The sequence below is a fragment of the Corapipo altera genome, unplaced genomic scaffold (genome assembly GCF_003945725.1).
Source record: "Corapipo altera isolate COAL_440 unplaced genomic scaffold, ASM394572v1 164, whole genome shotgun sequence".
NCBI classification, from domain to species: domain Eukaryota; kingdom Metazoa; phylum Chordata; class Aves; order Passeriformes; family Pipridae; genus Corapipo; species Corapipo altera.
The window spans coordinates 1,602,858-1,618,066 of NW_020884969.1; the positions used below are offsets into that span (position 1 = coordinate 1,602,858).

General features: G+C 49.4%; 1 protein-coding gene across 6 annotated transcripts in view; it reads right to left on the reverse strand.

The window, feature by feature from the left end:
* EXTL3 (exostosin like glycosyltransferase 3) overlaps positions 1-15,209 on the reverse strand; it is a 136,113-nt gene that overhangs the window by 31,407 nt on the left and 89,497 nt on the right. For all 6 annotated transcript variants that reach the window (XM_027665101.1, XM_027665103.1, XM_027665099.1 and 3 more), the window contains one exon: positions 2,303-2,427. The gene's annotated coding sequence lies outside the window, so the exon portion shown is untranslated. The remainder of the gene's footprint in view (positions 1-2,302; positions 2,428-15,209) is intronic.

Consider the following 15,209-nt stretch of genomic DNA (forward strand, 5'->3'; position numbering starts at 1 on the left):
TAACGCCCCGTGATTAAATGGGATTTCCACCCCCCGCCAACGTGACCCAAAATTGAGCAGCACAGCAGAATGGACGCTTCAAACTGAAGCAGATTTGAAAATCGTGGCATTGGCAAACAGCACTGGTGTAAATCTTGGAAAGCTGGGAGGATAAAGAGGTTAAAAAGTCAGCAAAAGGCTAAATCAGCTTTCTTGGATCTTGGCAGGGCTTGGAGGAGGCTCTGGCCTCATCCCTCCGGGACCGCTGGTCCACGGCAGCAGGGTTTGAGCAGGAGCCACTGCACAACCCAGGCAACTGAAGGCAAAAATAATACTACTACTAATTAAAAAAGGCTTTTAAAATCTATTTCCCTTTCTTTCCCCCCCCTTTTTAAGCTCTCTGCAGCAAGTGCTGTGTATCTGTGTGTGCCAGTCGGGCATTCTCTGCTATTTCCACCTGCTCTCCTGGGGGCTGCAAAGATCCTGGAATTGCCACCAGTTTTCTGCAAACAGCTGGCCAGGAGATGAGCTGTCCTATTAGTGTTTTTCCTGAGGGAAATGCCAGAGTACACACTCATTTGATCTAAAAATCAGCTTAACTTTAAGGCACACGTGGGGAAAACAAGCCCTGTTGGTTATTTTTTGTTTGGGGGTGCCAAGGGATAAGTGGGGCCAAACCCTGCAGGGTGTTGAGACAACACAGAAATAAGGGAATCATAAATGTGGCCAGAAAAAGAATGACACATGGAGATGTTGCTGTGGGCTGGTCAGAGAGAGCTGCAGCTCCACAGGCAGTAAAGGAAGCCCCAAAAGGTGAGACTGCATCCAAATTTTATTCCTTTGTGGCCACTTTGGCCATTTATAAGCCATAAACAGTAATGAAATGGTAAACTGGACTCCCTAAAATGGCAACTGGGGTCCTTGGAAAGCTAAATCCATCACCCCACACATGACCCTCAGTAGCTGCTCTGCCACCCAACCCTTCCAGTGGCTCCCCTGATCCTTCCCTTCCTCGACACAGAACAAACTTTATCCTCCTGGCCTAAAAATGCGGGTTGTGAATTAAAATCATCCTTGCGCTCAGAAACCTGAGGTTGACAAAGTGACTCTGTTGCTCTCTTGGAAAACACCACATGGGAAAGACCAGAAGAGGCTGAGTAGGGATTTAAAATGCACCACGTGTGGCTTGGGATCGGTTAAAAGTATTGACTGTCACTATGAAATATGTGCTGGTGATAAAGTGAGCGCTTTAGACACACTCTTGGACTCTTCTTCATTATTAAGACTTTATTTCTCATCAACTCAACAGAGCCTGAGCTTGTAACACGCTGTCATTAGGACTTCAAAAGAAAAAAAGGCAAAGTAAAAAAACCCAATTCATGGTTTTACCAAGAGAGGCTTCAGTGTTGTGTTTAACAGCAACAAGCAGCACCGGGGAAAAAAGGCTGTTGATTTCTGTCATTTCCAAAAAGAAATCTGGGAGGAGGAGAAACAGGTTGGTTGCTGGGTTTTGCCAAGTACCATTTAGTTCTTTAATCCAGCCCAACACTGAAAACTCTTGTTAATGTTATAGCATGATTTCACTGCCTGATGGAGCTAATTACACACACCAAAAAAAAAAGGCAAGAAGAGCTCTTAGAAAATCAGGAGATCAATAATTACCAGAGACTCTTCCCAAATGCCAACCCAAGTGACTTCTGAGGCACAACAGGTTTGCCCTCCGCAGTTCCTTCTCCCAGGGAACGGGGCTGTGAAACTAAACTGCTGTTCCAGCACGTTGTCAAAGCTCAGGCTGCATTCCCAGCTTTCCCCAGCTCCACAGCAGGTGAAGTTATGGGAATACCCGAGGTTGTCCCTCATTTTGCATTTCTAGAACGTGCCAGGCTGGTCTGATCTGTGGGTGCTCACGGAGTCGTTTCTCTGCAAATGTTCCAAGTCCTCCTGCAAACACCTGAGCAACAACTATTTCCTCCCTGCTTGCACCTCCATTTATCCATCTCCCGATAAAATTAGGGAAATGCTGTTCCTTCCTCAGCACATTTGCGAGCAGAGCCTGGAAAATTTAAACTTGTGATCTTTAAGGGCTTAGCAGAGCAATCCATAACCATCAGGCACAACACGGAGCACAGACTGCACTGTGGGGAGGAAAATCCACGGGGATCCTGCATCTGTTAAATTAGAGCTCCCAAGCTCTCATCTGCACACATCCATACCCATCCTTACTCCCTTTCCTTATGAAATGATGGCTCTGCAGTGCTACTGCTGCTGTGTCACCCCCACAAAGTCCTGCTTTGATGGCCTTTTCCGTGGAGAATGAACCCACCTGTGTCCCGCCGGCTCCCTCCTGACAAACGGAGAAGGACGTCAGGGAGTGTGTCAGTGGCTCCTGTGCTTTATCTCTGCAGGCTTGGATAGACAGTTTCTACTGCCAAGTCTCTCTCACCAGCACTAGAAATGAAATCAAAGAAAGAAAATAAAAATACAGGATATTTCCCCCCCCCTTTTCAGAACAGGTGTAATGCAAAAGAAACGAGCAGCAAACAGCCCTTCAGCAACGATAACTTTCTGCTTCCTAAAGCTCTCAAAGGAAAGGATTACACCCCAAATCTCCAACTGCTTTGGGAACAGGAGCAGTTGAACAAGGAGAATAAATCTATTAGGTGTGTGCTTTAAGGTACATTTGAGAGCAGCTCTTTGAAAGGAGCAGATGGAAAATTCGCTCTGAAACGCTCCGCATGCGGCAGCCTCGGGATCGTCACGAGGGATTTGTACCTTCTCCAGAGCTCAGGGGCCCAGAGAAATTCTCCCAGGCTGAGATCAACACACTGGTAAAAGGTCCTGTAATCTGTAAATTCCGGGGATAAACTGCATCCCTGGCTATAGGGAGCTTTTATCTAAACCAAGCTGTGTTTGCAGCTCCACGAGAAGCCAAACCTGCTTCCAGTTGTGCTGCCCATCCCCGTGGACACGTGTGGGATAAAGGGGTCCTGGACAAACATCCAAGAGCCCCTTCCTGTGCTCGCTCTGGCACGGCCTCTCTCCACCAACCAGAGGAAATCGCGGACTCTCCAGGCCTCCCTCTCCCTCTTTCCACAGCAAAGGTGAACTCAAACTGCTCCAAGGCAGACAAGTGAAGAACTGGCTCCCAGCTTTATGTTCCCACCTGGGGCACAGGGACAGGATCCTGCTCCAGGAGATGCTCAGCACTGTGGTGAGAAGGTGCAGAAACCTCCCCCCCAGGTGCTCCCAGGTACCTGATGCTTTGCCCTGTCCTGCTCAGCTCAACCGAGCGCTCCATAAACACTCCTTTATTCTGATGGAATCCTGAACACCACAGGAAAACCTTTCAGAGAGCAGGCAATGGAGAAACAACCTGCCCAAGGTCACCCTGGATTGGGATTCGCTCCACATCCAATCGCCCCATCCGCAAGATCATCCGTCTTCCCAGCCTGCCTTTTCCCAGCCTGTTCCCTCCTCCAGTGCCTTTCTGCTGTTCACATAATGCATCCTGAAATCTACTTTACATACAGAGCTTTTAGTTCTTAAATTTATTATTTAGTGTTGTTTTCTGGTAATAAACCAGTCACAGTGTTTTATTTTTTTCCCCCCAGGCTGCACGCGAGCACTTCTCCGCTCAAAGGAACATCCAGCTTACGAGCAAATCCATCTGTGTCCCGCGGGATTGGGTGGCAGAGAATCCTGGATTCAAAGTTCACCCCTCTCCTCTCCAAATCTCGGAGCAAAGGACCACAGGGCAGAGTTTTTACAAGCAGGCTGGGAAACCCATACAACCACAAGGTGGTTGGCGTTGGGAGCGCTCACCACATTCCCAGTTCAGGAGTTTTGGGATGCGGGAAGCAAACTGAGGATTCTCCATTGTGCAGCGGCACAGGCTTTTAGACACTTCTAAAAGGGATAAGATTGGGTGTGGGAGGTTTTTACCTTGAACTAATTAATGAACAAGAGCAGTCTTGAGGTAAAACCACAGCAAAGAGCCGGGTGCTCCACGTCACACCAGAGAAGCCTGGAGAGGTCAACTCCAGACAGGGCTGATTCCCCAAACGCTGACTCCATGAGACGGCTCAAGTCCTTGGAATTCTTTGTGGTTTCCAGGTTATTTTCCCCAAGGCAAAACCACAAACCTCTCTCACGTCCCTAAAACACCCTCGGTGCTGCTTCCGCAGCAGGAAGTAACCCTGTGGTAGGTTTGGGTTCCTGCCCTCTGACAGAAGCTGCAGGTCATAATTAAGCATAAATCTAAATTTTCTGCTGACCTGGAAAGGTTATAAGAAAAAGGAAATATTGCCTGAAGAGCACAGAAACACACAGGGTGTTTAACAGCATCTCACTCAGCAGGGAGGGTCCCTGTGGAGAATGATCCATCTATAGGGGTTTTATGGAAAGTTCGCCCATTTCCCACATGCAGGGAACGAACCAGTGCTGGAGAACGAACATCTCCATCAAGGGGCCTCTAACAAGCACAAAATCACATGGATGGTTTCTCATGGACCTCAGAGGCCAAGGAGGCAGGACAGCAGTGAGTCCTGATGGGAAGTTTATATCCAAGGAAAGCCTATAGAAACAGGGAACACTCAGTTGCTACATCTGAGCGAGGTGCAGTGACACTCCATTCATCAATGCCACGTGGTCAAATGAACCATGTTAAACAACTCCAAGTGTGCCTTCCCTCCCTGTAACAGCTCCTTCACCTGCTCCCCCGGGTGTGTCCGTGCTGCTGTGTGTCCAACATCAGCTTTTCCCTCCCCTCTGGGAAGTGTGGGATGGGCAGCCGCCTGCGGCCTCATTAACAACTGACGGTCAGCTGCACTTTTGGGAGAAGCTTCATCACAGTTAATGGGGCTGTTCTGCCTCAGACAAGGCCAATGGATCACCCCAAATAACTAAATTACCTGATGTGCTGTAATCACCCGTATTTATACAGCAAGGGGGTTCTTATCCCACACAGTCCATTGCCAAGCAAGCTGGAAATTCGGATCACAGAATGGTTTGGGTTGGAAGGGACCTTAAAGTCATCTCATTACAACCCTTGCCACGGGCAGGGACACCTTCCACTATCCCAGGTTGATCCAAGCCCTGTCCAACCTGGCCTTGGACACTTCCAGGGATTCAGGGGCAGCCACAGCTTTTCTGGGCAACCTGTGCCAGGGTGTCCCCACCCTCACAGCCAACAATTCTTTCCCAGTATCCCATCTATCCCTGCCCTCTGGCAGTGGGAAGCCATTCCCTGTGTGCTGTCCCTCCATCCCTTGTCCCAGTCCCTCTCCAGCTCTCCTGGAGCTCCTTTAGGCTCTGGAAGGAGCTCCAAGGTCTCCCTGGATCCTTCTTTTCTCCAGGTGAACACCCCCAGCTCTCCCAGCCTGGGTCCAGAGCTCCAGCCCTCAGAGAATGTCCGTGTATCTACAGATCTCCCTCCTGTTCCAGGCACCCACAGACACCCAGAACTGGCACAGCATGAAGCATCTGTGCTGTAAAACTGCTGCTGGCCAAGGCCCCGTGTCAGAGAAAGCCCCCACCTGAAACCAAGAGGCACCACAGGTACAGACCTGTCAGGTAAGAGCTCTGCCAGCTCAGGCAGTGCTATAAAATAAAGAAATAAAATATTATTGGATAATAAAAATGGATGTTTGGAAGACATTTTTCCCTGTGAGGGTGGGGAGGTTGCCCAGAGAAGCTGTGGCTGCCCCTGGATCCCTGGAAGTGTCCAAGGCCAGGTTGGACGGGGCTTGGAGCAACCTGGGATAGCGGAAGGTGACCCTGTTCATGGCAGGAGGGTGGAACAAGCTGGTCTTTAAGGTCCTTTCCAATCCAAACCATTCTGGGATTTTTCTGGGATTTTATGAAAAGCCAACAAAGGTCCTGCAGGACCCTCGCGCCGCACAGGTGAGGACGTGCCAGTGTGGACATGGACAAATACATCACCTCAAAACACACAGAGAGGACAAAACCCAGTGCCTGAGGTTTGTGGGAGTGTTTAATGAAGTCATTAAGCAGCAGAGGAGTGTATGATAGCAGATAAGCACCAGCAGAATCCATGGTAATTAAATTCCTACAAAGCGGCGCTGCCGCCCGGGTTTGGAACACTGGATAATTTGACACACGCTGAGCGCTGTCTTGTCACCGGTGCCCAGTGCTTTGCTTGCAGGATAGCAGGGAGAGAGAGACATAAAAAACAAAGCTCCTCTCAAGCTGAACGGCTGGAAAAGACTAATAACACCCAGACCTTGGAAAAGGCAGGATGGGAGACGGCAAATTCCACTCGGCACCCGTGCCCGGCACAGAGAGCTCTCCGACCGGAATGGGGAGGTGGAAACATTCCGAAATCACTGCAGGGCAGATGTAGCAAAAACAGACCAGTTAGGAAGCTCAAAGTGACACTGTTCTGTTTATTGGAGGCCCTAGAGAGAGGTCAGGGAAAGAGGGATCCAAGGAACTTGGTCAGAGCTGGAGGTGAAGGAAGGAATTAACTTTCCAGCTGCACGAGGTGGATTCAATCACCGAGCGAGATGAGATGGGCTTTGGAAAGCCACGGGTTATAAAAGTTAAGCTCAGGGTTAGACTGAGTCTGCCTGGAAATAAATTGATCCATTTAAGACCTATTCACCAGATTTTTAATAATGCACCATCAACCAAGGGAGTCCTCTCCTCCATTCCCAAACCTGTGCCTGACACCTCCACAACAGCCACTTTTGGGAAATGCTTCAGGATCTTTCCACGTCAGAGGTGACTGTCAGCTCTCAGGGCTGGCAACTCGGGGATATTAGGAAGAGCATGGCAGGGTTGTTTAGGGGCTGCAAACTTAATGAGCAAACACAGCACTTCTTTTGACCTCAAACATCACTTTTCAGGATAAAAGAGAGGTCTTAAAATAAAAAAAAGCAGGAACAAAACGCCCCGACCAGTGGCACTGCCGCATGGAGCCTCTTCCTCAGCATCCCAGAGCAGATGTGCTGCACTCAAAATGTCTTTGTCTATTAAAACTGTGTCAGCTTCAGAGCCTCCAAAACTCCCTGTGGCATAAAGAGAATTCCTAATGAACAGCTGCAGGATCCAGGAGTGGCCGCGCAAAACGCAGCTGCTGAGATTGTTTCCTCTGCCCCTCTCTCACCACCTTTCTCCTCTGCTGCCCAAATCCCACTTTCCCCACTTTGGGTCTCTCTCATCCTCCCTCTCCCACAGCTCTGCTGCTTCACTGTGTCTCCTGCACCCTCCACACACCTCCTGGTCCAACAGAGCCCTGGACCGCTCTCGTGCCACTCCGGTCTCTGCCACAGTTTGTTCCCTGCTCATGCCAAGGAATTGCAGAAGGGAGACATCAAGGAATAAAACATTATCTTCTAATTCCAGAGAACAAGAGCAATCCTCAGGGAAGGATTCAGCCTGAGTAAACTGACACCCTCCAATAGACCTTCCAGCTCCAATGCCGCCTTCCAGGCCAAGGTACCGACACACAACTCCTTGTGCGAGTTGGGTTGGTATTTTTTAAATCCTCTGCCTTTGAAACCCAAAACCAAGTCAAGCCTGGTCCAAAGGCGCTTCCCAGCTGCTTTCCTGAGCCTAATGGCGTCCTCTGAGCTAGCTGGAGAAACAGCTGGAATGATTATTTGGTCAGAAAAATGTCACCTGCTGGGTCAATGCACCCCCCCAAGTTCTCCTGGGAACAGCAGCACAAAGGAACCTGAATTCCTACTGTTTGATGCCTTCGGTCTTCAGCGCCCCATAAAGAGTCTCAGTTCCCTATTTTGAGACCATTTATAGGGAGTTAATGCTTTGGTGAGCTCTATCCCTCTAATTTGAGTGCAAACAGCTGATGGATTCGATGGTTACTGGAAGACTAACGGATAAGCCCAGATGCCAAAGCCCTGCTTTATTAGGACACTCTGACAACATTAAAGAGCACCTACTGCCAAGCAACAGTGTCTTTTTAAAGAAATCTTTATGGAGTGGTATCAAACACACAAGCCAGTTCAATACCTTGGGGCTTTGAGACAATCTGCCTCAATACAACCATCTGAAGTCCAAATGCTTCAGCCACAAGTGGCCACACTGGTGCTATTCCTGAGCAGCTAAAGCAGGCAGGTTTCTGCAAAGTTAATGGATTAACAGCTTCCCTGGACTGGCAGCAGGATGTGCAGGACAGAGCTGGTTCGTAGCTTTCAACAGCTCACATCACTAATGCACTTTCATGGCCAGGAGGGAAAATTCCCAGAGAAACCACGTGCTGTGGATATTGTGGATACACTCTGCACTCCAGAGATTGTCCAGTAATCCTCAGCTCTCAGTCCCACCTGCCTGTTCACAACAGGAGGTGGAGGGAATCCAAATGTTAGCAGAAGGGGCACGTTTGGGAAGGCTGGAGCTACTTTGGCTTAAAAACACTCTAGGCAGGAATCTCCCACACACAGCAGCTATTTTTGTGGGGAAGAGGGGCCAAGTGTCCTCAGAGAGGCTCAAAGACAGGCAGTGGGACACTGTGCCAGCACAAGGCTCCTGCAGATGGAGCAACTGCTTCCAACTCGTCTCCCAGCCATCATCCCGAAGATCAGACTGGTTCCAGCCCATGCCAGCTGCAGGGATCACATGGAGACAGTAGATGCTGAGAGTTCCTAATGGATGAGGAAGCCACAAACGCCTCTTCTGGCCACTCACATCGGTCACCATGGACAGAAGAGCAAGGCCCAGCATCTCCTGCTGTGCCACCTCATAAGTGGCTCTGATCCCACAAAAACAGCCCGAGGGGCAGCATAGCTCTCTCCCTTTCAGAGGCTGGTGAGTGTGTGAGCCAACTATTGCCAGAGCAAACACCTGATGCCCAGCCAGGAAAAAGGGGGGGGAGTACATTCCCAGGGGCTGGGAAAGCTGTGCTGGGGAGCACAGGGCTCCAAAGGGCTCAGTGACACAGCCACCAGCTCCACGCAGAGACACGAAGGCACCGGCCCGGAACCGAGTCAATTAAGACAGGCACAAAATTCACAACTCAATTTGACCACTGCATAGAATCCAATAAAAATAATAAGAAAGCACCAGGATGGCTATATCAGATCAACCCAATGATCCGTTCACCCCCAGCCCCTCGCTCCTGAGTGCTCTTTTCCAGCTGCTTTGGTGCAAAATAATCATAAATCACAGGCACGGAGCAGCTTATTGGGAACAATTTCCCCTGAATCACTGGTGAACAGGAGCTGGATGAGCCCTTGAAGAACAGAAGCTGTCCACCAAAATACTGGGTTTTTTTAAGCAATCAATCACAGACATTCTCAATTGTACGAAGTCTGAATTGTTAATAAAAAAGGGGGGAGGGGGAAATAATAGAAGGAAAACCACATCCAGCACTTGGTTTCACAGCTTCCTGCAGCAGCAAATTCCACAGGTGAGCTTTGCAAGTTGCCCAGAGAAGTTGTGGCTGCCCCATCCCTGGAAGTGTCCAAGGCCAGGTTGGATGGAGCAACCAGGGTTAGTGGAAGGTGTCCCTGCCCATGGTAGGGGGTGCAACAGGATGAGCTTTAAGGTCCCTTCCCACCCAAACCATTTAATGGTTTAATGTTTCTAAGTGATTTTTTTTCCCAGCTGCAAATCCAAACCCTCCTAATTCCACACCTTTACAGTGGTGGGCACAACAGGATTCACACCCAACTCGCCACAGAGACCCAGAGGAACAACATTCCAAGAGCCACCTTCCCTTCCCTGAGCTGCCTGACACTCCCCCCTGGTGCACGCTCCTCTCTGCACCAGGCACTATAAATCTTCCCAATCCTGGCAACCAGCAGTGCTGGCAGGGAAGCAGAAATACCAGGATCCCACTGCCAAGGGATAATTTCAGCACAAATCTGCACTCCTGCTATTGTCTCCCCTTCCTGATGGACATCCTGGCTCTTCCTTTGTGGAGCAGCCCTCCCTCCCTTTTATCCAACCTCCTCTCCAACATCTTTGTTCCCTTTCCATTCCACTCATTTCCCAAATTTGTGCCTAGTTTCTTTTTTTTTTTTTTTAATTGCTCTCAATATGTCACTCTACATTAGTCAACAGCAGAGTTATTTAAACGTGTCAATGCTGTTGCTTAGCAGATCTGACTGTGCTTTGCCATCCCAGCCTCCTTCAGAACCACGTGTCCCCCTCCCCAGAGCTCCCCAGCATGTTTGGATCACCGGGAAGTTTGAGGAAAATACAAGTAAGTCTGACTCTAAAGGCAGCCCACTGGGAAGCTTCAGTAGAGATTCTTAAAAACAAAAAAAACCACCTCCAAAACCAACCTAGAAGAGGAATTCTGTCAAAAAAGCCCACCTGACTTTACTTCTCAGTTAGGAAGCAGCATCAGGTGCTGGTTTTCTTCCATTTCCTACCTTGTATCCCTGAGTTTCAACAGGAGCCCATCAAGTAAATGACCATCCAGAGCTTTGGAAAGAGTCCTAACAGGGAGCCAAGTATCAGCTTTCCCCAGCATAAGCTAATTTTAGGAAATGGCCTTTAACTGCTCTATAAAAGGCTGGGAGTACCCAGGTGAGAGCATGTTGTGACCTTTGAAATTAAACTTTGCTGAGAGAGAGGGAAGATAATGTGCAGCTAAATCACACTCCCAGTGTTTTCTGCTCCGGCTTTTTGAGGCTTGGTCACCGCTCCAACTCACAGCCAAGGAACAGGAGGGCCTAATGGTTCCAGGCAGCATCAGCTCCACACACAAACCGTGGCACAGCTGTCCCAAAATGCTTAGGGAATTATGGAATCCCAGCACCATTCAGGCTGGAAAAGCCCTCTAAGAACATGGAGTCCAACCGTCACCCTGGCACTGCCAGTCCCAACACTGAACCATGCCCCCAAATGACAGAATTCTTTACGAGAAAGACTAAGTAAAAGCAAGAAACATCATCCTTCTGCAATCCACAGGAGCAGAACAATCCCAAGGAAACTCCCAGGAGCACACCCAACCTGCTGTGTGGCCACAGATGCCAAGTTTTCTGCATGTTCACCCTGAGCCATGTGTTTGTGTCCACGGGCTTGTCTCCACTCGGGGCGTATTTCACATGTTGCCCCTCAGCCAACCTCACCTTCTGCCCCAAAATCTCCAGCTCAACCACCACCCTGCATCCCTCTGAGCCAGGCTGGTTTGGAATCACACAATCACAGACCGGTTTGGGTTGGAAGGGACCTTAAAGATCACCCTGTTCCAACCCCCTGGCGCAGGCAAGGGGTGCCACTCACCAGATCAGGTTGCTCAGGGTCCCATCCAACCCAGCCTAGTGGGGTGAGGGGCAATTAAATCCCAGAAACTGATGCCATCAATCTCCAGCAGCTGCTAATTCCCGACTTGGATCGCAAGTCACACCCGGGAAAGCAGGTTCACAACCCTGGGAACTGATACCACAACCTGAGCCAGCCCAACCGAGGACAAAACTTGCAGCAGGACCTGCCAGAAGGGCTGCTGATGGCTTTCCAAAAATAACCCCGCTCCCTTCCCGCGGTGCCCGATGCCCATTTACTTCCAGCCACCTAAAAATAGCCCTTCCCGTTGGGATCGATGAGGAGAGCTGACAGGAGCGGAAGGTTCTCATCACCCCACACACACAAGACTAGGGGTGATAAAATACTTTGGAAGTGCAGTGCAGGGAACAATCCCACACTGGCCCCGAGACAGCCAGCTGGATGGGCCTAATGATTCTTCTCCAGCTGTGATTGAATTTATTTCCATTTCGTGTGATTAAAGAGACGGATAAAAGGGAGAACAAAATGTCCAAGATTTCAAAAGGCACTAAAAATAAAATGGTTTGTATGGGCTCGGCACCCCACCTTGACAGTTTTCTACATGACAGCCAAGCAGTGCTCAGCAACCCAAAAGGAAGGCACAGGTAATTTATAGGTGGGGGAAACAATGTTAAAATAGCGACTCAGTCACCAGGAAAACCAACAGCAGGAGCAGGTTTGAAGGGCAGGCGCTCCTGACGCCCCTGCCCCCATTCCTGCCCTGAGATCCCTCTCTGCTCGTTCCTCACGGAGCCAAGGTAATTGTTCCCATTGCCTGGTAAGTGGAAATCGATGCTGAGGAGTCCAACAGCTCCTCCTGAGATGTTCCAGCCCACTGAGCTGATCAAAGGGAACCGTTTTCCGGAGCCTGTTCGCACCTCGCCGGGAAAACGCGCTCCCTCAAAATCCAGACGTGCGAGTTGAGCAGCGGGAGGCCCAGAATTAATCCCTTTATTTAAACATTAACAACCTGAAGTGTCTCTGAGCAATTGTAAAGGCTTTATTAGCAAAGGCAGTGAAAGCCTTGGAGCAGCCAAGTCAAGAGGAAGCCAAGGTTACCTGCAGTCCAAGCGTTAACTCCGACAACATAAACCGGCTCTGGAGAAAATTTTACCTCAGAGGTGGGAATAAAGAGGAAAGCAACACCTTGCTGCCAGCAGAAGTCTGTGGGCAGCCATGGATGGAGTGAATCTTTCTTACCCACAGGAAGGTGACTGGGAGCAGCACAGATGAACCTTGGGCAAATTGTCCCTCGTCGATTGACTTCTGAACCCAAGTGACCTGCTTGGTTACCCTGACATCAGCAAGGTTCCTGATGTGTTCTCCTACATGGATATCCACAGTAGGAAACAAGTGACTGGAACAGGAGCCCAGAGAGCTGGCAGATCCTCCACCCCAGCGACAGTCAAAGCTCAAAGCCTTGAGCCACCTCATCTTCCTTTGCCTTTACTCCAGGCAGGACACTGGATGAGAGACCTCCAGAGACCCCTTCCAACCTCACTTATTCTACAGTGCAAAGAAATGCCAAAGAGAAGGTGAAAGCCTTTCCTGGAGGTATCTGACTGGACAAAGCTGCAATGGATAATAAAAGCAACTCTTTGTAAGCCTTTCATTGACGGGATGACCTGGCGACTCCCAGCACACTGGGCTTCCTTCTCTCCAACATTTCCCCCTGGACAGAGGAATAAATTCGTACAATTAAGACACATGTACCACTTTCACACTAAAATTCAAGGTGTTTTAGTGGCATTGTAGGACTTAATCCTTGTAGGAGGTGATAAAACATTAAAAAGAGCAACACTGGGAGATTAAATGGGCTGGGCTGACACTAAAAGACATTTTAAGGGACATCCTTTTAAGGACTGCCCTCCTTAGCCACTACACAGTCATTTCCCCAAATCCTTTCGTGTATCCAACACACAAGCTGTGCACATCCCACACTGGATCCTGTCTGGTTGCTGTAGTGGGAGAAAAAAGTATGGATCAGGTGCTGCCTGAATTCCAGGTGTCACCAGGCCTGGCTTTTTTTCTTTTTTTTTTTTTTTTTTAGAAATGCCTTCTGCTGTTACTGGAAAGTGTAACTATTGAGTTTCACCAAAGTCAAAAGCTCCTCTCAGGTTCATTTCCCTTTCAGCTGCTCCAGCTGCTGCCTTGCCAAAATCCATAGAAGACAAAAATCCATAGTTCCTAGGATTCACATTTTGAAACGGTTCCAAACGCAGAGCAAAGGTTTCACCTTAAGTGCAGCTGCCACAGCTTTCTCCCTGACTTTGCTGGTCCCAATCCAAATGGAAAATAAAATTAAAAAAAAAAAACCCAAAGCACAAGTCAGTGTTTTTGCTGACCAGGATTACCTGGTTTAGTATCAGCAAAACCTTCAAGGACACGGCACAACCACCCGAGTGGAAATCACCAGTGCTGGATGCAGCTCCCTTCAGTCCTCTAAGCCTCTGCTCCTCTGCTGGGCTGATAAACTCACTTTTAGACTCTTCTCATAAAGCTGAAGGCCAGCAAGTGATTTGGTAATTAAATCTGTCACATAATTAGCCCTGATGCACAACTCAAGCCTACTCTGCTGAGCAGAGCAGGAGGCAAGGGGTGAGCTGCTGTTTTTGGGCTGTGCTGTGGGATCATCAGGCCTCAGTGACAGATTACTCAGAGCCACATTTTATGTTTTGTAGCCTCTCCAAGCCCTGCTGCAGGTTCCTGCACCCCTCTGCAAACCCTGGTGTGTTTAGTGACCCACTCTGGTGCATCCCTTGGCTCTGGACAACTCGGCCTCCTTCAGCAGCTTAGAATTCGCCTCTTGCCCAGAGTGGCTTTGCAGACCAAGGGTGAGGAGTTGCCCTGATCAATTCTCAGCATCTAAAACGCTCCTGACTCTCTTCAGTCTGAAGAAACACAATGATCTGGCCCCCCAAAACCAGCTCTGATCTAAGGGAGGTCATTCTAACATCAACCAGTGGAGGGCAACCACACATGTTCACAACAGGCATCCTCCTCCTGCCTGATGCAGACAAAAAAGGTACTTTATTCCCATTTCCAACCACCACAAGAGCTGCTTTATCTTTCCCATTCTGCCTTATTTATGTCTATTCCCTTCCTTGTGCCATTTAAAGAGCAGCCCCAAATAGAATCATAAATTGGTCTGGGTTGGAAGGGACCTTAAAGATCATCCAGTTCCACCCCTCTGCCATGGGCAGAGACACCTTCCACTAGCCCAGGTTGCTCCAAGCCCCATCCAACCTGGCCTTGGACACTTCCAGGTGATCCACGGTGCCTCTAATTCCCAGGAGGCAGCAGTGCATTCCCTCCTGATCCTTTCATATTATCTGGAGACAAAAGGCTAAAACAAGCCACTGTTTTGGGAGGTTTGACAAACAAGCCAAATCAAATAAGGCTTTAGCAAGAGGCAACCGAGTATTTTCAGCTGAGAACTGTTTGAACAGTCACAGAGTTTCAGTACAGAGACAGGGTGAACATCAATAACTCTCAAGTCCAGCTCAAGCAGATCTTAAGCAAATAGGAAACAAAACACTCCTTTTCCTTCTCCACCCTGGCAAGCTCAGACTGCCAGAGCCCAGCCCAGCGTGTCCCTGCTCCAGCCAATCCAGAGGGTGACAGAGCTGCTGGGAATGCTCTGGGTGAGCTCCATCAGCTGGAGGCAGAACCCCTCGAGTGTGTCCAGACAAGTCGTGTCGCTGACCCAAGGAGAATCCATCAGCTCCTAAGGAGAATTCATCAGTCACAGCCGGTAACTTGGGCACTGGGAGCAAGGAAATTGCTGGTGAACTGGCTGTAAACAGCAAAGGGATTGGGATATTTTCTCCCTCCTGTGCATTCCGCCTGCCCTGATCACACAGACCCTTTGGAGCCGGGATGAGCCGGCGCCGACGCTCCCCTGCTTGTTTGGAATCGTGAGGTGGAGGTGAAAGGATGTGCTCAGGAGAGCCCAATGACTCTAACTTTTATACCTT